The following is a 24,052-nucleotide window of genomic DNA, read 5'->3' as shown; positions in this document are numbered from 1 at the left end:
AAACCATTTTTCTGACTATACAAACAACGTCGGCCATGTGATATCTCTGCTTTTTAATATGCTGTCTAGGTTTGTCATAGTTTTCCTTCAAAGGACCAATCATCTTTTCATTTCATGGCTGCAGACACCATCTGCAGTGATTTTCAAGCCCAAGAAAATAAAATCTGTCACTGTTTCCACTTTTTCCTCTTGTATTTGCCATGAATTTATAGGACTGGAAACCATGATCTTAGTTTTTTAAATGTTGAATTTTAAGCCAGTTTTATCACTCACGTCTTTCACCCTCAAGAAAAGGTTCTCTAGTTTATCTTCACCTCCTGCCATTAGCATGGTATTATCTGCATGTCTGATGTTGTTCATATTTCTTCCAGCAGTCTTGATTCCAGCTTGTGATTCATCCAGCCCAGCATTTTACATGATGTACTCTGCATAGGAGTTAAATAACCAGGGTGGCAACAACCAGTCTGTTGTTCCGTGTACAGTTCTAACTGTTGCTGTTTGACCTGTATACAGGTTTCTTAAGGGACAGGTAAGATGGTCTGGTATTCACATCTCTGTAAGAGTTTTCCAAGTTTTTTTGTGATCCACACAGTCGAAAGATTTAGCATAGTTGGTGAAACAGAAGTAGGTGTTTTTCTGGAATTCTCTTGCTTTTTCTATGATTAGTGAATGTTGGCAATTTGATCTCTGCTTCCTCTGCCTGTTCTAAACCCAGTTTGTACATCTGAAACTTCTAGGTTCACATACTGCTGAAGCCTAGCTTGAAGGATTTTGAGCATAATCTTGCTAGCATGTGAAATGAGTGCAATTTTACAGTAGTTTGAACACTGTTTGGCACTGCTCTTCTTTGATATTGGAATGAAAACTGACCTTTTCTAGTCTTGTGGCCACTGATGAGTTTTCCAAATTTGCTGACATATGGAGTATAGCACTTTAACAGAATCATCCTTTAGAATGTAAATAGTTCAGCTGAAATTCCATCACCCCCTCTGTGTTCATAGTAATGGCTCCTGGGGCCCACTTGACTTCACACTCCAAAATTTCTGACTCTAGGTGAGTGATCACACCATTGTTGTTATCTGGGTCATTAAGACCTTTTTGTATAGTTCTTCTACGTATTCTTCAGTTCAGTTGCTCAGTCGTGTCTGACTCTTTGTGACCCCATAGACTGCAGAACACCAGGCCTCCCTGTCCATCACCAAATCCCAGAGTTTACTCAAACTCAGGTCCGTTGAGTCGGTGATACCATGCAGCCATCTCATCCTCTGTCGTCCCCTCCTCCTCCCACCTTCAATCTTTCCCAGCATCAGTCTTTTCCCATGAGTCAGTTCTTCCCATCAGGTGGCCAAAGTACTGGAGTTTCAGCTTCTGCATCAGTCTTTTCAATGAATATTCAGGACTGATTTCCTTTAGGATGAACTGGTTGGATCTCCTTGCAGTCCAAGGGACTCTCAAGAGTCTTCTCCAACACCACAGTTCAAAAGCATCAATTCTTTGGGGCTCAGCTTTCTTGCCACCTTTTAATATTCTCTTCTGCTTCTGTTAGGTCCTTATTGTTCCTGTTCTTTATTGTGCCCATCCTTGCATGAAATGTCCCCTTGGTAGCTCCAATTTTCTTGAAAAATCTCTAGTCTTTCTCATTCTGTTATTTTTGTTTTCCTCTACTTTTTTGCATTATTCATTTAAGAAGGGCTTTTTATCTCTCCTTGCTTTTCTCTGGAACTGTATTCAATTGGATATATTTTTTCCCTTTCTCCTTTGCCTTTCACTTCTCTTCTTTTCTCAGCTATTTGTAAAGCTTCCTCAGACAACCACTTTACTTTCTTGTATTTCTTTTTCTTTGGGATGGTTTTGCTCACCACCTCCTGTACAGTGTTATGAACCTCCGTCCATAGTTCTTCAGGCACTCTGTCTACCAGATATAATCCCTTGAATCTATTCATCACTTTCACTGTATAACCATAAATGATTAGATTAGGTCATACATGAGTGACCTAGTGGTTTCTTGTACTTTCTTCAATTTAAGCATGATTTTTGCAATAAGGAGCTCATGATCTGAGCTAGGTAAAAGAAACAGGAAATAAAAGATCACATATGTGAAGAGTTCATATATTTGAGATATGCAAAATAGGTAATTCCACATAGACAGAAAATGGAATGAAGAGTGACTCTCAAGGGGAATAGTACCTCTTTTTTAGTCCCTAAGTTGTGTTGACTCTTTCATGACCCCATGGACTGTATGTAGCCCCCAGCGTCCTCTGTATATGGAATTTCCCAGGTAAAAATACTGCTGTGGGTTGCCATTTCCTTCTCTAGGGGATCTTCCCAACCATGACTCTTGCATTGGCAGACATGTTATTTACTGCTGAGTCACCCAAGAAAGCCCCATTTGTTGGGAGATGATGAAAATGTGCTGGAACTAGATGGTGTTAACTGTTCAACTTTATAAATAAAGACCACTGAATTAGATACTTATAAAGGGTAAATTTTAAGTGATATGAATTATGTCTCAATTTCAAAAATTGTGAGTAAGGGAAAACAAGCCAACCTGTAATTTGGAGAGATGATATACATCTATTGCATTTTTATGTGCTCTCTATTCTATCCCTCTGAAACTGTATATTAGAAAGTTTCATGTTGATATATGGCAAAACCAATACAATATTGTAAAGTTAAAAAATAAAATAAATAAATTATATAAAAAAATAAATACTCCCACAAATTTTGTTCCTTGTAACACAAACTAATGGTCTCAAAGTTACTAGTCAATGGTCTTCCCAAGGTTTTTATTAAATAAACTTTTGACTATTACAGGAAAAAAAAAAAAAAATTTTCATTGTATTATCCAGGTCTCAACATTTCTTTCACATTTTCCTTTTCTTTATCCTTCTCTGCTGCATTCTAGGTAATCTTAAAAAATTGAATTTCCAGCTTACAAATTTTACTTTTCAAGTATGTCTTTTTTCTTGCTAGTCTGTGTACTGAGATTTAACTTTTAACAATTATAGTTTTTCTCTTTTACCTTTTATATTTTCTCTTTTAGAAATTATATTTTCAATTTGTCCAGTCATTTTTTTGTCTTTTGTTCCTTCAGTCATGTATTCAGTTCCTTCTTTTATTTCCTCAACCACAATAAACAAAATTTTCATGATCTCTATCTGATAATTACAGTATCTTCAAACTTTGTGAGACTAATTCTTCAGTTTATTGCTTCTATCAACTCTCACTCATGGTATCTTTTTTCCTCAAGTATGTCCTTTGTGTATGTGTGTGTAGGAGAAGGTGGGAGATATTTCCTTTAGCATGTATGGTAAACTATGGGGTGATTTTAAACATTAATCCATTTCCCAAAAAGATTTGGTGTTGCTTCAGTTATGTGCCTGAATAAAGGAGCAATCCAAAACTTTAAAATTAAAATCCAGTTTGAATATATTCAATATATTCAAATATATATATATATTGAACACCCCAATAGCATCAGTTATAACCTGAAACCTGTACAAGAGCTAAATATGGCTCCAAACACTCAGAGACAATTTTTTCATTTCTTTAAAAAAGATTGTTTCTAGGAAGCCACCTGAAAGTTATTTTTTTCTTCCATGTTTCTCCTTTTTAAGATAATTTTTATTTTAGTGTAAAAAGAGGAGTCTCCTTTTAAAGATTCTGGCTTTATCTGGGGTTCCCTGATGGCTCAGCAGGTGAAAAATCATCCTTCAATGCAGGAGATTCAGGAGATGCGAGTTTGATTCCTGGGTCAGAAAGATCCCCTAGAGGAGGAAACAGCAACTTGCTCCAGTATTCTTGTCTAGAGAATCCCATGGACAAGAAGATCCTGGTTGGCTACACTCCAAAGGCTCACAAAGAGCCGGACACAACTGAGCACAGTACAATTATGAATTTATTTTGTAAGAGACCTAATTTTTATATCCTGCTAAGATGCTAAAGCTGAAACTCCAGTACTTTGGCCACCTTATGCGAAGAGTTGACTCATTGGAAAAGACTCTGATGCTGGGAGGGATTGGGGGCAGGAGGAGAAGGGGACGACAGAGGATGAGATGGCTGGATGGCATCACTAACTCAATGGACGTGAGTCTGAATGAACTCCGGGAGTTGGTGATGAACAGGGAAGCCTGGTGTGCTGCGATTCATGGGGTCACAAAGAGTCGGACACGACTAAGCGACTGAACTAACTAAGAAAATATCATAAATTAAAATGAAGAATCTTATTTGTACAGAAATTTATATTGCAGTTTTATTTTAAATATCCGCAAACTGGAACAACTCAAATACCAATCCACAAGAGAACAGGTAAACATACTGGGATTTTTTTTTTTTTTTTGGGAGAGAACACTACTTAACATTAATTTAAAAACTTAGGACAACTGATCTGCAAAACAAAATCGATAAACCTCAAAACATATTGAGTGAAAGAAATCAGACCAATCAACTGAATTCAGGCCAAGTTAATCTAGAATAGTAAAAATCTAAATAGTAAATACAAAGGGGGAGTTAGGACTAGCCAGAGATAGAAAGACACAATATCTTTCTTAAAAATTTTCTTGTATCTTTTAGTGAGGTTGCATGTGTGTGTGTATTTGAGAAAAATCACCAAGTTAAGGTCTGCATATTTCAGTTTATGTAGATTTTATCTCAATAAAAACAAGGAAGAATCTGTGGAAGGGATAAACTAAATATTTGAAGGTTTTGTAGATGAATGAAAGCAAAGTAGGGTCACTGATGCCCTAGAGAATCTTCAAAAAAATTAGAGATACCAAGGGAACTTTTCATGCAAAGATGGGCTCAATAAAGGGCAGATGGTATGGACTTAACAGAAGCAGAAGATATTAAGAAGAGGTGGCAAGAATACACAGAAGAACTGTACAAAAAAGATCTTCACAACCAAGATAATCATGATGGTGTGATCACTCACCTAGAGCCAGACATCCTGGAATGTGAAGTCAAGTGGGCCTTAGAAAGCATCACTACGAACAAAGCTAGTGGAGGTGATGGAATTCCAGTTGAGCTATTCCAAATCCTGGAAGATGATGCTGTGAAAGTGCTGCATTCAATATGCCAGCAAATTTGGAAAACTCAGCAGTGGCCACAGGACTGGAAAAGAACAGTTTTCTTTCCAATCCCAAACAAAGGCAATTCCAAAGAATGCTCAAAAAACCACACAATTGCACTCATCTCACACGCTAGTAAAGTAATGCTCAAAATTCTCCAAGCCAGGCTTCAACAATACGTGAACCATGAACATCCAGATGTTCAAGCTGGTTTTAGAGAAGGCAGAGGAACCAGAGATCAAATTGCCAACATCCACTGGATCGAAAAAGCAAGAGATTTCAAGAAAAACATCTATTTCTGCTTTATTGACTATGCCAAAGCCTTTGACTGTGTGGATCACAATAAACTGTGGAAAATTCTGAAAGAGATGGAAATACCAAACCACCTGACCTGCCTCTTAAGAAACCTGTATGCAGGTCAGGAAGCAACAGTTAGAACTGGACAGGGAACAACAGACTGGTTCCAAATAGGAAAAGGAGTACATCAAGGCTGTATATTGTCACCCTGCTTATTTAACTTATATGCAGAGTACATCATGAGAAACGCTGGACTGGAGGAAGCACAAGCTGGAATCAAGATTGCTGGGAGAAATATCAATAACTTCAGATATGCAAATGACACCATCCTTATGGCAGAAAGTGAAGAAGAACTAAATAGCCTCTTGATGAAAGTGAAAGAGGAGAGTGAAAATGTTGGCATAAAGCTCAACATTCAGAAAACTAAAATGGCATCTGGTCCCATCACTTCATGGGAAATAGATGGGGAAACAGTGGAAACAGTGGCTGACTTTATTTTTCTTGGCTCCAAAATCACTGCAGATGGTGACTGCAGCCATGAAATTAAAGGACCCTTACTCCTTGGAAGGAAAGTTATGACCAACCTAGACAGCATATTAAAAAGCAGAGACATTATTTTGCCAACAAAGGTCTGTCTAGTCAAGGCTATGGTTTTTCCAATGGTCATGTATGGATGTGAGACTTGGACTATAAAGAAAGCTAAGCACTGAAGCATTAATGCTTTTGAACTGTGGCGTTGGAGAAGACTCTTGAGAGTCCCTTGGACTGCAAGGAGATCCAACCAGTCCATCCTAAAGGAAATCAGCCCTGGAATTTCTTTGGAAGGAATGATGCTAAAGCTGAAACTCCAGTACTTTGGCCACCTCATGCAAAGAGTTGACTCACTGGAAAAGACTTTGATGCTGGGGGGCAGGAGCAGATGGGGATGACAGAGGATGAGATGGCTGGATGGCATCACTGACTCGATGGACATGAGTTTGAGTGAACTCCGGGAGTTAGTGATGGACAGGGAGGCCTGGCGTGCTGTGATTCATGGGGTCGCAAAGAGTCAGACACGACTGAGTGACTGAACTGAACTGAACTTAAAAATTATATTTAGATTCTGATTGCATCTCTCCACTTCCATTATCACCATCCTAGCCCAGCCACCTACATGTTTTAACTGGACTATTACTCCTTGTTCTTATTTCTACCTGTTTCATTTTGTCCTTATATGAAAGAGGAGAAAGTTTTGTTTTCAAATATGCCAGATAGATTACCCCCCACACATCCTTTAGAGTAAAGGTCAAGGTCTTATCTGGTTCAGATTCCTTTGATAATCTATCTCCAGCTAACTTTTTTTTTTTTCCCCCTACACTGCTCCACCCTGATCTCTCCACTAACCAGGCTGTACCCTCTGTCCTTCCAACACAGCATAAATACCTCTGGTTCACTGTCTTGACACTCATCATCCCTTCTGTTGAAAATACTTTCCAACTTATCTTCATGGTCTAAATGTCAGCTAACTTTATGAAGTGTCTACTTACATGTGAAGTCACCAGGGAGGCATATCCAAATAAACTATCTCAAATATTACCCACTCCTCCATCCCCTGTACATAGTATATCTCCTTTTACTGCTTGATTGTTTTTAAACCCTTATCATCACACACACATACACACAATTTCATTTTCTGTCTCATTTTGCTTGAAAGTAAAATGCATACACATGGAAAGTATCTTTATTTTGTTCACTGCTTTATATACATACTCTAACATTCTACCATATAGTAGTGATTGACTTATGTATCTCCAGAACCTATGACACAGTAGAAATTTTGTAAATGTTAGTTTAATGAATATACTCAAGGAATTTATATTTGAGAGAAAAAAAAAATAATGTCACATCCCTCTCCTTGAGGACGAGAGAGAAGAAAAAGACGGGTAAAGACTATTCTCCCCTGACATATTATTGTATGCATCAGTTTTGAAAGGAAAAACAGGGGTTCTACTGATATTACAACTTATATGTTGGTGGAAGAAGTTATTTGATGCTATATTCTTTATTTCCCATTCTTTTTATCTCTGTGCTTTTGTCTTTATAAGTTATCTTGACCTAATTCAAATTCACTGATGCTTCAGTCTGCTGCCCATCCTCTGTTAAATCTGTTCCAAAATTATTAATTTCAAACACCTTATTTTTCAGTTGTACAGTGTTCAATTTATTTTCTCTTTTGTGTTTCCACTTCTTTGTTAAGTGATTATTTTTTCAGTTATTGTCTTAATTGCCTATATTTCTTTAACATGTATAATGACATTTAAAATTCCTTTTCACAAGTTCTAATCTGTGATGCTACGTGTCTGTTTCTATTTCTTATTTTTGCTCTTGATTTTGGTTGACATTTTCCTGTCTCTTTACATGTTTTGCAATTTGTGGATGTATGTCAGGTATTATACATTAAAAAAAAAACAAACAAAGAAATGTCTGCGCCCCCCCCCCCCAGCCCCCAGCCCAGCGAGAGAGCATTCTCTCTGGCAGCTAGGATAAGAAACTGATTATATATTGATTTATTCAGGAGATGAACTATGCCAGCAGTGGGTTGCAATTTAACTTCCTTTTTTTTTTCAGTTCGCTAGCACTTTTTAATTCTCCTATGAACATTGTGTCCCTTTTTAATTGAAGTACAGTTGATTTACTGTGTTCTGTTAGTTGCAGGTGTACAGCAAATGATTGAATTATCATATATATGCATGTAAATATTTATATATGTGACTCTGAAAAAGAATCTCAGGCTCTTTTCCATTATAGGTTATTACAAGATATTTAATATAGTTCCCTGTGCTGTGCAGTAGGTCCTTACTGGTTATCTATTTTATACATAGCACTGGGTATATGTTAATCCCAAACTCCTAATTTATCTTCCCCTCCTTTCTGCTTTGGTAACTGTAAGTTTGTTTTTTATGTCTATGGGTCTGTTTCTGTTTTATATACAAGTTCATTTATTTGTATCATGGTTTATTTTAAATTCCACTTATAAGCAGTGTTATGCAATATTTGTTATTCTCTGTCTGACTTCATTTAGTGTGATAATCTCTAGGTACATCCATGTTCCTAAGCATCTGTCTACAATGCGGGAGACCCGGGTTCGATCCCTGGGTTGGGAATACCCCCTGGAGAAGGAAATGGCAATCCACTCCAGTACTATTGCCTGGAAAATCCCATGGACAGAGGAGGTTGGTAAGCTACAGTCCATGGGGTCGCAAAGAGTCGGACACAACTGAGCGACTTCACACACACACACACACACACACAACAGTCCACTGTACAAATGTATCACATCTTTTTAATCCATTAATCTGCCAGTGGACATTTAGATTGCTTTCATATCTTGGCTATTGTAGACAGTGCTGTAGTTAACATTGAGGGTGCATTTCAGATCATGGTTTTCTCTGGATATGCACCCAGGCTGCAATTGCAGCTTCATACTTTAGTGCTACTTTTAGTTTTTTAAGGAACATCAATATTGTTTTCAGGGCTTCCCAGGTGGTGCTAGTGGTAAAGAACCAGACTGCCGATTCAGGCAATGGCACCCCACTCCAGTACTCTTGCCTGGAAAATCCCATGGACTGAGGAGCCTGGTAGGCTGCAGTCCGTGGGGTCGATAGGAGTCAGACACAACTGAGTGACTTCAGTTTCACTTTTCACTTTCATACATTGGAGAAGGAAATGGCAACCCACTCCAGTGCTCTTGCCTGGAGAATCCCAGGGACAGAGGAGCCTGGTGGGCTGCCATCTAAGGGGTTGCACAGAGTCAGACACGACTGAAATGACTTAGCAGCAGCAGCAGCAGCAGCCAGTGCAGGAGACATGAGAAACATGGGTTGAATCCCTGAGTCAGGAAGGTCCCCTGGAGGAGGGCAACAACTCCAGTATTCTTGCCTGCAGAATCCCACAGACAGAGGCACCTGGGGGGCTACAGTCCATGGGGTCTCAAAGAGTCAGACTTGACTGAAGCAACTTCGCACACAGCATGCTATTCTCCATAATGACGGCACCAATTTACATTCCCACCTACAGTGTAGCAGGGCTCCCTTTTCTCAGCACCCTCTCCAGCATTTCTTATTTGTGTGTTTTTAAAAACTAATTTTATTAGAGTATAGTTGATTGACAATATTGTATTAGTTTCTGCTGTACAGCAAAGTTATTCAGTTATACATATACATATAAACACTCTTTTTTTAGATTATCTTCCCTTATAGGTCATTACAGAGTACTGAGTAGAGTTCCCGTGCTATACAGTAAATTCTAATTACTTACCTGTTTTATATATACTGTTGTGTACTTGTCGGTCCCTATCTTCCAATTTATCCCTCTCTCTCCTTCACTTCTTGGTAATTAAAAGTTCAATTTCTACATCTGTGACTATTTCTGTTTCATAAATAGGTTTGCAGACTTTTTGATAATGGCCATTCTGACTGGTATGAGATGATATAATACCTGATTATACTTTTAATTTGCATTTCTTTAATAGTTCTCAATGTTAAACATCTTTTCATGTGCCTTTTTGCCATCTGTATGGCTTCTTTGGAGAAATGTCTATTTGGAGCTCATATTTTGATTGGCTTTTTAAAAATATACTGAGCTATTTTGTATAGTTTAGAGATTAATCTCTTGTAGATCACATTGCTTGCTAATATTTTCTCCCATTTTATGGGTTGTCTTTTTGTTTTGTTTATGGTTTCCTTTGCTATGCAAAAAGCTTTTAAATTTAATTAAGTCCCAAATGTTTGTTTTTCCTTTATTTCCATTACTCTGGGAGACAGATCCAAAAAGATACGTTGCGATTTATGTCAGAGTATTCTGTCTATGTTTTCCTAAGGAGTCTTATACTGTCTGGTCTTACATTTACATTTAGGTCTTTAATCCATTTTTAGTTTATTTTTGTGTGTGGTATTAGAGAATATTCTAATTTAATTATTTTACAGTCTAGTTGTTCTAGCACCATTTATTGAAGAGACTCTCTTTTCTCCATTGTAGAGTCTTGCTTCCTTTTTTGTAGATTAATTGACCCTGGATGCATGGGTTTATTTCTGGGCTTTCTCTCCTGTTCCATTGATCTACATTTCCTCACTGCCCTGAATTGCCCAGTCTCTCCACTTTTGTTTAATTCATGTCAGCTTTCAAATGTCTAAAGATTGATAGCCATAAGATATGTATTATAGGCACATCGTTCTAGCAGGACTTTGGAACTGAAGTGCAAGACTTATGAAGATTCCTCTCCTTCCCCAGTCTATTCCCCAGCATTCTATAATGCCACACTCTTAGTAAATGTTTAGTTGGTGAGTGAAGTCTTATAGGAAGAAAAAACTAGCTCTGCCAGATTCCAGTCATTCATGTCACCTACACAGCTATGGAAAACTCTACTGGATTCTGTTTACTCCAACAGATTACCTCTCACTATGCTAGGTCTGATCTTTCCCCTATATGCTTGTATTCAGGAAGCATCACCAGAGAATTGCCAACAATCTTCCTTTATTTACTCTAGATCTCATTCCTCTCTATATCTTAGTTTTAGAATTCTTTACATCTGCAATTATTGAATATCTTCAAATATATATGTGTATATATACATATACACACAAACAGGTGGGTGCACACACACACTCATTATTTTCTTTATTGTTACGAAGGGAGCAATGGTTTTTAATGAATGGCTGCCTTTTAACAGAGGTTAAACTCAGAAAAATTATTGTAAATCAGTATAGTTCTGAAAATTTTGAGATATAACATTTACTTAAGCAAATTTGTCTCTCTTTTTTACCTGATGTTTAAGCAACAATTACTAGAAAGAAAGATGATAAGTAATTATTGTGAATCAAATCAATTATTATAAGCCAGGCTTTCAAGTCTTTCCCATGAGGTTCCAAATTATCATGTTGGAAATCAACTTTTTTGGGAATTAGAAATTTCTTCTGTGACAAAAGACTTATTTTTAAATTGAGTAACCCAATAGGCTTCCCAAGGTACACCAGTAGTAAAGAACCTGCCTACCAATGCAGGAGATATAAGAGGCTCAGGTCTGATCCCCAGGAAGATCCCTTGGAGGAGGGCATGGCAACATACTCCAGTATTCTTGCCTAGAGAATCCCTTGGACAGAGGAGCCTATGGTCCATAGGGTCACCAAGAGTCAGACATGACTGAAGCAACTTAGCATACATGCAAGACGAGCAGTAAAAAGAAAATAAATACATAACAACATTAAGAATTTTCTATGTTATAAAAGTAACAGTGTCAAAAGGATTTTAAATAAAATTATAAATAATGATCTTGAGATTATTTTCAATGAGCACTTAAATAGGAAGATATTTGACTTCTGCCACTAAACAAAAATATGACATTAAGGTCATTGCCTTTATAAACTTCTATTTCTCCATATTAAAATGACATGCTCACTAATATTTCTTCTGATTCTAACATTCTTTGACACCTTTATGAGGCCCACTAGGATATCCACATAGCCTTTAGGAGTTAGTATTTCAGTTATGAATTTAGGTTCTGGAATAAAAGAAGTTTGAGTTTGAATCTCAGTCTCTTCACTTTGAGCAAGTTACATAGACCATTCAAGTCCCAACTTTCTTTTCTGCAAATGAAAGTAAAATCACTCAGTTCAAAATATTCTTGTAAGAATTAGATGATGAGGACCCACTGTATATAAATAAACATTGTATTTTCTCACATTTAAGGCACTGCTAATTTTATTCTTTGTTGTACCCTGAGATAAAACAATGTAAATAATACAAAGAACAAAGGACAGAAAATCATGAATCTGATCTGAAAACTAACCATAAAATTGCTGAACAGAAAAATCAACTTAAATTCCCTCTAAAAAGTTCCATTTTGTGTGAGCTACTCAGTAGGTAATATTTTTAAAGATTAATATATAAACTAGAATGAGAATCTATCAAACACTTAATGAATTGTTCACTTCTATTACTAATGTCTTGAATTCTGTTTTTCCTGAAAACATAATGTAGCCTATGTTAGTGGAGGAACAAACTGGTGGAGGTACAATCTGTTGATTGAGCTATCTGTCTATTTTGGCCTTCAACTTTGCCCTTTACCAAAAGACTAGTCTTGGAAAAAAAAATATTAAGCTCATATTTTCCCCATAATATTCAGTATGAAGGGTAACATTTAGAAAAATCCAGAAAGAATAAACCAAGAAAAGGGAAATGGCATTGACTAAAGAAAACATGGCTGAACAGAATAAAAACTATTTTATATTTCTTCCCATACAATTGGTCAAAACCAAATGATTAGAGTTTTAAAATCAGGAACTTGGCACTTTTGAAGATTGATTTTTAAAGAAAGTATATGGAAAAACTAACCAAATGGCTTTAAGCTGCTCAAATTCTAAAAACCTATTCTATTCCAGAGACAAAGAATCAAGTGTGGAAAACCCAGTTATCTCCTTTAATTTTATGGTTCATGGTAGAGAAGAACAAAGCTTTATCTAGTGTGTCTCAGTCTTTAGAAAACAAACCAAAACACAACAAAATCTCCTGCTAGGTTCATAATTAGGCTTTTTGTATGGAAATGATTTCAGTATTCTAAAATGTCTATTCCACACCCCAACCTAAAGTAGAATCTACATACGAGACTGTTTAGTGTACAGTGCTGCTGATTATTATGCATAAGAGTAATGGATGGAAAATTATTAAATAATCTTAAGGAAGAGATGGTTCATCTCCGTGGCTCTTCTTGGATCAAAAGACAGTAGCAAAACTTGAGAAGCGGACTTGACTGAGAGTTTAATGTAACAAGTTTCCTCCAGAAGCATCTTTCACAAGAGGTTTTTTTATGACATGGGAGGCAATTTAATGAGGCCCTGGAAGGAAATCTTGAAATCATGACTATAATTTGTTGTTTTCAAATAAATAGGAGGGAAGAAATTTCTCATTTTGCCATAATTTTGCCATTAAGAGTCTCTTGAGAAAGTGAGTAGTTATACATTTCTGATAAAGGAGCTTTTATTTACCCATACATTTCAAGGGTTATGATTACAGCATCAGCAACTGACTTCAGAAGAGATTGTGCAGAGACAGATAATACAGCTCATTGAACTATGTGATCCGGGAAGTACACACACCTGGTAAAGCTCTAGCTGGGATTACAGGCTTGACATTTTGGGCTCACTAGTTAAGAAGGGACTTTTGAGAAAAGCAAACAAAAGTTAAAACAACAAAACAAAATTAATTTTCCCCTTAAACTATAAAATGACTTTCCAAATTCTAGCAACTCTTCATTGACTATTACATCTACTAAAGCATTTTCTACGACTGCCTTGAAATCATAATATCAGAAGTAGAACAGTTAAGTGTAGCACTTGGTGCTATAGTCTAGTACTAAGAAAGTAAAATAGGATATTTACAACCACTGTTGATTAAAAAATAATAGCTGCCTTTAGTTTTCTAGGTATAGCTAGTGAAAATATAAAAAATATGGAGTATTTTTAATGCATATATTTCCAATATAACTTATATTTGCTTATCATAAAACAACCATATTTTAGAAATATAAAACACTAAGAATTGCAACAAGGATTACATTTTATAAATCTGAAAGTTTAAAAATTATTGAAAAAAGTTAATGCAGCCATCAATTTTCTTGTGATTTATTAAAATCATACTAAACAGTACAAGAATACAAGTGTAATTTACCAGAGACTTGAACTTAAAACATTTGCTTATTATGCTGACAGACTTCTGCATGTACCAAATATACCTGTTTAGACATTTGTAATATAGATAGGTTAGGAGACAAGAATGAGAAAGAATAAAACAAGTAAGACACACAAAAGAATGATCCTTATATTCTACATATACTCTATAGAGAACCTCAGTAACCTTTGTACTAATGAGTGGAGTGTATCTGATGAAATTCCCCTTTGGACATTTTTCAGATATTAAATTTTGAAATGACATATCTTACAAACAAAGGTAGAAGCAATTTTATCCTATTAAGAGCTTAAAATTTCACACAATGAAGATGGGAAGAGAAAGTAAAATGAGGGTAAAGAGAAAGCTAATTAGAATTTAGAGGTTTCCTGGGTTAATGTCTAGGCTTAAGAGACTCAGATTTCATAATTTTGCATATCGTGTGTCTTAGCCTTAAGACTGACCTGCACTTAAACAGCATTATGAATAAAACCCTGTCTCTCTCAGAGAACTACAGGTCCACATTGCAATGTCACAGTGTTGCATAAGGAAAAAATAAAGAAGAAAATGTAGAATTTTTATAAAACCTCAGCTGGTAAAAAAAATCCACCTGCAATGCGGGAGACCTGGGTTCGATCCCTGGGTTGGGAAGATCTCCTGGAGAAGGAAATGGCTACCCACTCCAGTATTCTGGCCTGGAAAAGTTCAAGGACTGTATAGTTCATGGGGTCTCAAAGAATTGGACACGACTGAGTGACTTTCACTTTCACTTTATAAAACCTAGGTGCTAAGCAAAGTGAAAACAAAGGAAGAAGTTATAAAAAAGGAGGAAATACTGTGAAGAATAAACCACCTGTGGAACAGTCTCTTAGAACATGTTTACTTACCTGATAATGATACAACCCAGGAGCATTCTCTACCATACTTATTGAATTACTTTCATTGGTTATACTGTGAAATTTTGCACCAATTATAAATTAATTTGGATTGAAACTATCTCTGTTAGGATGAAAAATCTCTTGGTATAAACAAATGATCACTTCAAAATGTTAAAGTTAGATCACTTTAAAAAGAGAAGAAATCACAATCTGATGGTAGAGGGAAGATCCAGCCCTTCTGGATGCTGAAGAGCTTTGTTGTGTAGAACAGGTGGAAGGAACAGAAAGAGGAGTAGGACTTAGCAGCCATGTGATGATCTGGGCTGCTGGAGGACTCAGAGGGAGCCTGGAAGATTAAGAAGGACTGGATGGTGTGAGATAGAGAGTATATGACAAATATAAAATAATGCCCATGCTGCTGCTGCTGCTAAGTCACGTCAGTCTTGTCCGACTCTGTATGACCCCATAGACGGCAGCCCACCAGGCTCCCCCCATCCCTGGGATTCTCCAAGCAAGAACACTAGAGTGGGGTGCCATTGCCTTCTCCCATAAACAACCCTATTTGTCGTTTTGTTATGTGTGCCACTTACTGACATGTTGTTTTAATTAGGAGGTTCACTTTCCAGTAGTAAAATAATTCAGCTCAAACCATCATAGACAGTCATTGGGACCATGGGGGCAAACCAGCATAGGCTGCAGGTTGCCTTTACCATCCTAGCTCCAGAAATGCCACAGGATGAAAAAGAAAGTCTAGGAAGACCTGAAAAACTAATGCAAAATTCATGAGAGGCCACTGAGAGAGTAATGTTGAATCATGTGTATATGTATGGGGCTTAAGGTGGGGAAAGGCTGGAGAAGGGTGAGCCCAAAAGAGAAAAGGAATCAAACTAATTAAGAATATGCAAGATTTTATGGGGAAATATTTTAATCTCTATCATATTAGATAAAATATTTTTTTAATAATTGGGCAAATATACCATATTTAAAGATGGGAAGACTTCACATTCAAGGATAATATCAACCAAATTGCAAATTCAATGCTATGCAAATCAAATTAGTGTTAAGATATTTGGGGTATTCAAAAAACAAATTCTAAAATTCAGATAAAAGAATGGAGTTCAGAGTAGCCAAATCTGTGTCGATGAAGAAAATTAAAGGGATGACTACACCAGATATTAAGGTATCTGATGAAAATATTATAACAAGAGTATACACTAGCAAAGGAACAAATAGATGAATCAAAACAGATAATTCAGCTGCAGACCCGTATGTGTAAAGGAACTTTATGTATGCTAAAGGAGGCAGCAGAAAGCAATGGAGATGGAAATCTAGTGATGGTGTGGGAATAATTGGCTCATTAAGTACAAAACTGGGAAGCTAATGGATGCTACATTCAAAGATACTTTCAAGGCTATTAATGACCTATTGTGAAAGAGAAAACAAACAAAGAAAACTAGTAGATAAATGGTTTTATTTTTTGAATTTTACTTAAAAAAAAATTTACCTAGACTTATTTTTTGGCCACACGGCACGTGGGATCTTAGCTCCCTGACCAGGGATTGAACTCATGACACCTGCAATAGAAGCATGGAGTCTTAACTACTGGACTGCTAGGGAAGTCCCGAATGTTAAATAACTTTATTAACTTAGAATTGGAAAACCCTGCAAACTGCCAATCGTTAATCAAAGCATTGATTTGATTTAAGCAAAATTAATGTTTGACAGATAGGTAAATCTAACAGATAATAGAGTAAGAGAAAACATTTGTAATGTCTACAGTTGACAAGTAAATACCATATGGTATATTAAAAAAAAAAAAAAAAAAAAACTCCTGTCAATAAAACATGAGTTTGGAAACCAAATAGAAAAATGTGCAAAGAATTTGAATAGGCAAATCAAAGAAAAGTGGGCCAAAATGTCTAACAAGTATTTGAAGAATTTGGTTAAAGAAGAATATGGTTAAAACTAATACCTATATGAGAGTACACCAAACAAAAATGTGATATATGCACATGAGAATGGCAACAGTTTGTAGAGAAGATGACACAGAATGCTGGTCAGAATGTAGGAAGGAGACCTATTCACCTTTGATAGGGATGTAAATCAGTTAAGCCATTCAGAAAAGCAAGCTAGCAGTGTTTTGCTAAATGAAAAGTTTATACAGGTCTCTGACCTAAGAGGAGAGTGAAAAAGTTGGCTTAAAGCTCAACATTCAGAAAACTAAGATTATGGCATCCGGTCCCATCACTTCATGGCAAATAGATGAGGAAACAGTGGAAACAGTATCAGACTTTATTTTTTTGGGCTCCAAAATCACTGCAGATGGTGATTACAGCCATGAAATTAAAAGACACTTACTGCTTGGAAGGAAAGTTATGGCCAACCTAGACAGCATATTCAAAAGCAGAGACATTACTTTGCCAAAAATGGTCCATCTAGTCAAGGCTATGGTTTTTCCAGTGGTCATGTATGGGTGTGAGAATTGGACTGTGAAGAAAGCTGAGTGCCGAAAAATTGATGCTTTTGAACTGTGGTGTTGGAGAAGACTCTTGATTGTCCCTTGGACTGCAAGGAGATCCAACCAGTCCATCCTAAAGGAGATCAGTCCTGGGTGTTCTTTAGAAGGACTGATGTTGAAGCTGAAAGTCCAATACTTTGGCCACCTCATGCAAAGAGTTGACTCATTGGAAAAGACTCTGATGCTGGGAGGGATTGGGGGCAGGAGGAGAAGGGGACGACAGAGGATGAGATGGCTGGATGGCATCACTGACTCAATGGACGTGAGTTTGGGTGAACTCTGGGAGTTAGTGATGGACAGGGAGGCCTGGCGTGCTGCGATTCATGGGTCACAAAAAGTTGGACACGATTGAGCAACTGAACTGCACTGACCTAAGTAGTCTACTCTTGGACCTATGGCACATGGAATATTTAGAGATCCAAAAGAGATCATGAGTCAGTTTGTTTACTATAGTATCAATAGTATTTTACCTCCAACTCACAGTTTCCACAAACACAGCATGTGGGTGGAAGCTGGGGTGTCTGTATCTCTGCAGCAGTTTGGACCAACCAGATGTATAGATAGTGTCATAAACAGACCTCAGGGACGCTGTGCTGAGTGTAAAGGAAAGAAGTAGAACATAATTTGTAGCAGAATACCATTAATGTAAATTAAAAACACATGCATACAGAAAACTTAGTCCCAGAAGGATGCAGACATCAATGGACACAATGAGTGGAAGCTTATACCAGCAAGCAGACCAGCAGGAAGGGAAATAATTCATATAGAGTGGAGGCTCTTATTGAGGAAGATGTGCTCTTAACGGGGAGAGTTTTTCACTCAGTCCTCTAAACTTTACACCACTGGAAGGTGGAGTAGGGAGAGGATTTAGGGCACATTCTTTATTTCTTATGTCTTTTTTTTTTTTTGGTATTGGCTCCTTTCCTGAAAGTTTTCTCTTCCTCGGTCTCATGCTGCCTGCCAGGGACTCTTGGGCTACATGCTTCTTCTTTCTATTCAGCAAGGAAGAACATTTTTCACTCTTGAACCATCAAAGAAAGTCCCTGTCTTCTGTAGAATAGGATGGGTCATGCTTGAAGTTTGGCTCTTCTTTAAAGTCTGGTGTCTTGCTTCGCACCGCATGCAAACTGAAATTATTTCCTCAAGTCCCTTTTCCCTCAAGGCTTAAGTCTGTTTCATTTCCCCAGAGAACGGTTCTGTTTCAACTCTCCATCTTTGCTTCAACCTTGACATCATTCTTCGTTTTCTAAAATGTGTGGATGGCAATTTTGAGATTTCTGATTGTTTTGCTTCTGTAATATTTCATGCAGAATTTTTCTGTGTTTGTACAGGAGTGTTATATTTCCTGTATTGATGCAGACCACCTTCTGAAGGGAAATTTATCCTAGGTTCTAAGACCAGGATATAAACAAACTTTTGGAATATGAATTCTTAAAAAACTAGGAGTTACCTGCGTATTTAGCTCCACAGTATGGTCTAATGACTTGTGGGCTTTTTCTACCAACCAAGAGAAAATGTTGACGTTTAAAGAAACATGGCTGTCTTCTCTTTTTTATTGAAATATAGTTGATATACAATGTTGTATTCATTACTGCTATACAGCAAAGTGATTCAGTTATACATATATATGCATATTCTTTTCCATTATGGTTTATCAGAGGATATTGAATATAGTTGCCTGTGCTCGGTGGTAGGGCCTCTATGTATTCTAGTTTGCATCTGGTAACCCCAAATCCCCATCCATCGCTCCTCCACCCTTTCTCCCCCTTGACAACCACAGGTCTGTTCTCTGTGACTTTTGAGTCTAGAAACATGGCTTTTAAAACTAATAAAATAGTTACAAAATAATTGTGAAATATACATATATATTTTTTATGAGAAAGGATTCAACTTTCCAAGAAAGTTGGCTCACAGTAGAATGCAAAAAAAATAAATAAATTAGTGGAAAAAAGTATACCTGGGTATGTGAACTCTCTATGTGTGACAAGACAAGAGGTAAATATACCTTTTTAAAGTGATTCTTGAGCCTAACACATAAAAACCACTAAAAGCTTGTGTTGCTAATATGGCCAGTAGTCATAGCTACCCAATAGTCATAGCTTCCTTGCCAATATTTTAAGTTGCAATGTGACTATTAACCTCTAGAGGGCATTTGATGAAACCTGGCATTAAGAGCTGTATTTTACAGATGATAGAGCTTAACTGACTTGACCAAAGTAAATAGTCAAGTCAGCTGATAACTATACATGATTGCAATAATCACATTTTTTTAACTGAGTCATCTTTTCCTCCTGCCTGCACCACTATAATTCATAAACAAGAAACACTGAGAGCAGATGAGATTGGAAATGTCAGTGCTCACATATGAATGGTGGAATCCTCAAAATCAAACTTAGTGAAAAGGTCATCAAAATCTCTATAGAAGGGAAAGAACATTTGATTCATAAGCTAGTATCCTAAAATGTTAGAGACTTTCCTATTTAAGGATGGGCTTAGCTCAATACATCATTTCCTTATTATCCTAAACAATGCAACTCATCACTTAGTAGCCCCTGGGTTGTTGCACAAGGTTGATGGATAATCTTTCAGTTTAAATCTTTTACTCTGAACAAAATTCATGTCATCTCCCTACAAGAAATACACATACACAGCTGTTTTAGGGAAAGTTTAAGAAGTTTCTTGCACTCTATGAAGGCCACATAAGAAAATTTAAGAAGCTCTTTCAAAGAATATTTCTGGCTTATATATAGTATTTCACTAGTTAAAAAAAAATAATTGTTATGTCATTCATTCATAGACCCTAAGATCTCTTGCTGTTATACCCTCAATTGCATTTTAATATTTCTTTTTAAATTTATTCTTCCTGGTAATGTTGGTTTTTAACAAAATTCAACAGAGCCCTGGAAATTATTAAATGACTAATGTGTATATTTCAGTGAAACTCATCATACATGTCCAGAGAAACTAGAAACAAAAGGATTCACCATGGCATCAGAAAAATTACAAAGAGAAGGGCTGTATTTATCTAATGCTTAATTAGATGATAGACTTCCCTTGTGGCTCAGATGGTAAAGCGTCTGCCTACAGTGCGGGAGACAAGGGTTCAATCCCTGGGTCGGGAAGATCCCCTGGAGAAGGAAATGGCAACCCACTCGAGTTCTCTTGCCTGGAAGGCAAACAATCCAAAGAGTTAATGCAGTTTTCAAGGCTCTTAAAGAAAGTGAAAGTTGCTCAGTTGTATCCGAGTCTGTGACCCCATGGACTATATAGACCATGGAATTCTCCAGGCCAGAATCCTGAAGTGGGTAGTCTTTCCCTTCTCCAGGGTATCTTCTCAACCCAGGGATCGAACGCAGGTTTCCTGCATTGCAGGTGGATTCTTCACCCACTGCGCTATTAGGAAACCCCCTCTAATGTGTTCTCAAAAAAAGACTTTTGTTCTGGAAAAAATCTGGCACAATTTATCCCATTTTGCATTTGTTTATAATGTGAAAGTGTTGTTATTTTCTGATGCATATTTGTTCCCCACAATGTGGTGGTCTAAAATTAACTAAAATAGCTTTGATCCTAGGAATTCCCTGGTGGGCTAGTGGTTCAGTTCAGTTCAGTCGCTCAGTCGTGTCTGACTCTTTGCAACCCCATGAATCACAGCACGCCAGGCCTCCCTGTCCATCACCAACTCCCGGAGTTCACCCAGATTCACGTCCATCAAGTCAGTGATGCCATCCAGCCATCTCATCCTCTGTCGTCCCCTTCTCCTCCTGCCCCCAATCCCTCCCAGCATCAGAGTCTTTTCCAATGAGTCAACTATTTGCATGAGGTGGCCAAAGTACTGGAATTTCAGCTTTAGCATCATTCCTTCCAAAGAAATCCCAGGGCTGATCTCCTTCAGAATGGATTGGTTGGATCTCCTTGTAGTCCAAGGGACTCTCAAGAGTCTTCTCTAACACCACAGTTCAAAAGCATCAATTCTTCAGTGCTCAGCCTTCTTCACAGTCCAACTCTCACATCCATACATGACCACTGGAAAAACCATAGCCTTGACTAGACGACCTTTGTTGGCAAAGTAATGTCTCTGCTTTTGGATATGCTATCTAGATTGGCCATAACTTTCCTTCCAAGGAGTAAGCGTCTTTTAATTTCATGGCTGCAGTCACCATCTGCAGTGATTTTGGAGCCCAAAAAAATAAAGTCTGACACTGTTTCCACTGTTTCCCCATCTATTTGCCATGAAGTGATGGGACCAGATGCCATGATCTTCATTTTCTGAATGTTGACCGATTAAATCCCTGGTCAAAGAACTGTGTGGCACAGCCAGACATTTAAAAATAATTATAACAAAAAGTTATAAAACAGCTTTGATCCTCATATTTCTATCTGAAAAGACAAAAGTAAACATTATATCGTAGAGCATTTTTGAGAAACATGGGCAAAATTTAGCAGGCTTTCATTGTTTTTTTAAGCAGAAGAAACATGTATGATAAAGACAGTATTTTCAGTCTGTCTTCAGCTATAATCTGAGATTTGTCAGGAATGATGTCATCCTTGATTTTTTTTAAATAACTTTTTAATAGTTCTAGGCTTATGGGAAAGTTTTAATGATGATACAGAATTTCCCATACAGCCTGAACTCAGTTTTCCCTATTATTAACATCTTGCATGGTATAGTATTACCTATTTATTATAGTATATTTGTCACACTTAATTAACAACACTGACACTTTATTAATTTAAAAATACTTTATTCAGATATTCTTAGTTTTTATCGGATGCTCTTTTACTGCTCCAGAATCCCATCCAGGATGCCACATTACAGTTAATCATCATGTTTTCTTAGGTTCCTCTGTGATGTGAGATGCCCAGATGTTTTTAAATTTTATTTTAATAACTCTGACACTTTCAAAGATTACTGGTCAAGTATTTTGTAAAACATCCCTCAGTCGAGGCTTGTTTGGTGTTTTTCTCATGCTTAGACTGGAATAATGGGTTTGGGGGAAGAAAACCTCAGATGTAAAGTACTGTTCTTATTGCATTGTATGAAGGCTACATACTACCCAAATTGACGTATCATTGTTGATGTTACTGTCACTTGTCCGGATTAGTGTTCGTCAGGTTTTTCCACTGCAAATCACACTATTTTTACCCCCTTTCTGCACTGCATTCTCTGGAAGGAAGTCACAATTCACAGCCCACACTTGAGGAGTAGGAGGTTCTCTCCATCTCCTTTAGGGCAGAGCATCTACATAAATTATCTACATAAAAGTATCTACTTTTGTGGCATGAGATTTATTTATCCTTTACTATATAATATATATAAATTATGTATTTATAATAAATGTATAGAGACTCATGAATATTATTTTATACTTTGGATTGTAATCCAGTACAGTTTTTGTTTTGGCCCAAATCTTCTGGCTTTGACCACTGGGGAACTGTTTTAATTGATTCTCGTGTTCCTTTGACCCAGCTCTTCATTGTCGTGGGTTTTTTTTGAGTGCTTTCTTACTTAATAATATATGATATTCCAGGCTCATTGTAATTCTGTTTCCTCTTCATTTCTTTCTTTTCTAATTCTCTCTCTTTTGAAATGTAGATCTGAGTTTCTATTTTTTTTAACTTTATTTTATTTTTAAACTTTACAATATTGTATTGGTTTTGCCAAATATCAAAATGAATCCGCCACAGGTATACATGTGTTCCCCATCCTGAACCCTCCTCCCTCCTTCCTCCCCATACCATCCCTCTGGGTTGTCCCAGTGCACCAGCCCCAAGCATCCAGTATCGTGCATGGAACCTGGACTGGCGACTCGTTCCATATATGATATTATATGTATTTAAATGCCATTCTCCCAAATCATCCCACCCTCTCCCTCTCCCACAGAGTCCAAAAGACTGTTCTATACATCAGTGTCTCTTTTGCTGTCTCGTTCTAATCTATGCCATTTTCTTTCTCCCTGACGAACTCCTTTGAATGGTTCTTACAGGTCATGTCTGCTGGTAATAAGTTCCCTCATTTTTCATTTTTCTGAGAATGTCTTCATTTATCTTTCTCTTTTGAAGGATAATTTCACTGAATATTGAATTCCAGATTAGTGTTTGTTTCTCTTTTTTTCAAGGTCTTAAGCATTTCACTTCTTTCTTGCTTTTATGGTCTCTGAAGGGAAGTCTGCTATAATTCTTATCTTTGTCTCTCTCAGGAAAGTCTTTGTTTTTCTTTTTTGACTTCTTTCAGGATTTCTTCTTTGTCTTTGGTTTTATTCAGCTTGAATGTGACATGCTTAGGTGTAGCTTTTTTATATTTATCTTATATTTATACCACTTAGTGTTTTCCAAATTTTTTAGATCTGAGCTTTGGTGTCATTAATTTTGGAATGGGAATTGAGGTAAATAAACTTTTCATGTAAAGTTTTATGTTAATATGACTAGGAGTTCAACAGTGTTTAATGTTTTATGTAGCTGCCAAATGTTTCAAATTCTATTACTGTCCCTATTTTTGGTCTCCTACTAACTTTGGGCTTGCCTTGATTCTCCCTGCAAGAGAAAGCCTGCACCAGACAGATCTTTCCACTGAAATTCATTGTCATTATATTAGAGAC

Source organism: Bos mutus, chromosome 8 (genome assembly GCF_027580195.1).
Source record: "Bos mutus isolate GX-2022 chromosome 8, NWIPB_WYAK_1.1, whole genome shotgun sequence".
Lineage (NCBI taxonomy): Eukaryota > Metazoa > Chordata > Mammalia > Artiodactyla > Bovidae > Bos > Bos mutus.
The sequence above is the reverse complement of the archived record's forward strand: the minus strand, read 5'-3'. Positions refer to the sequence as shown.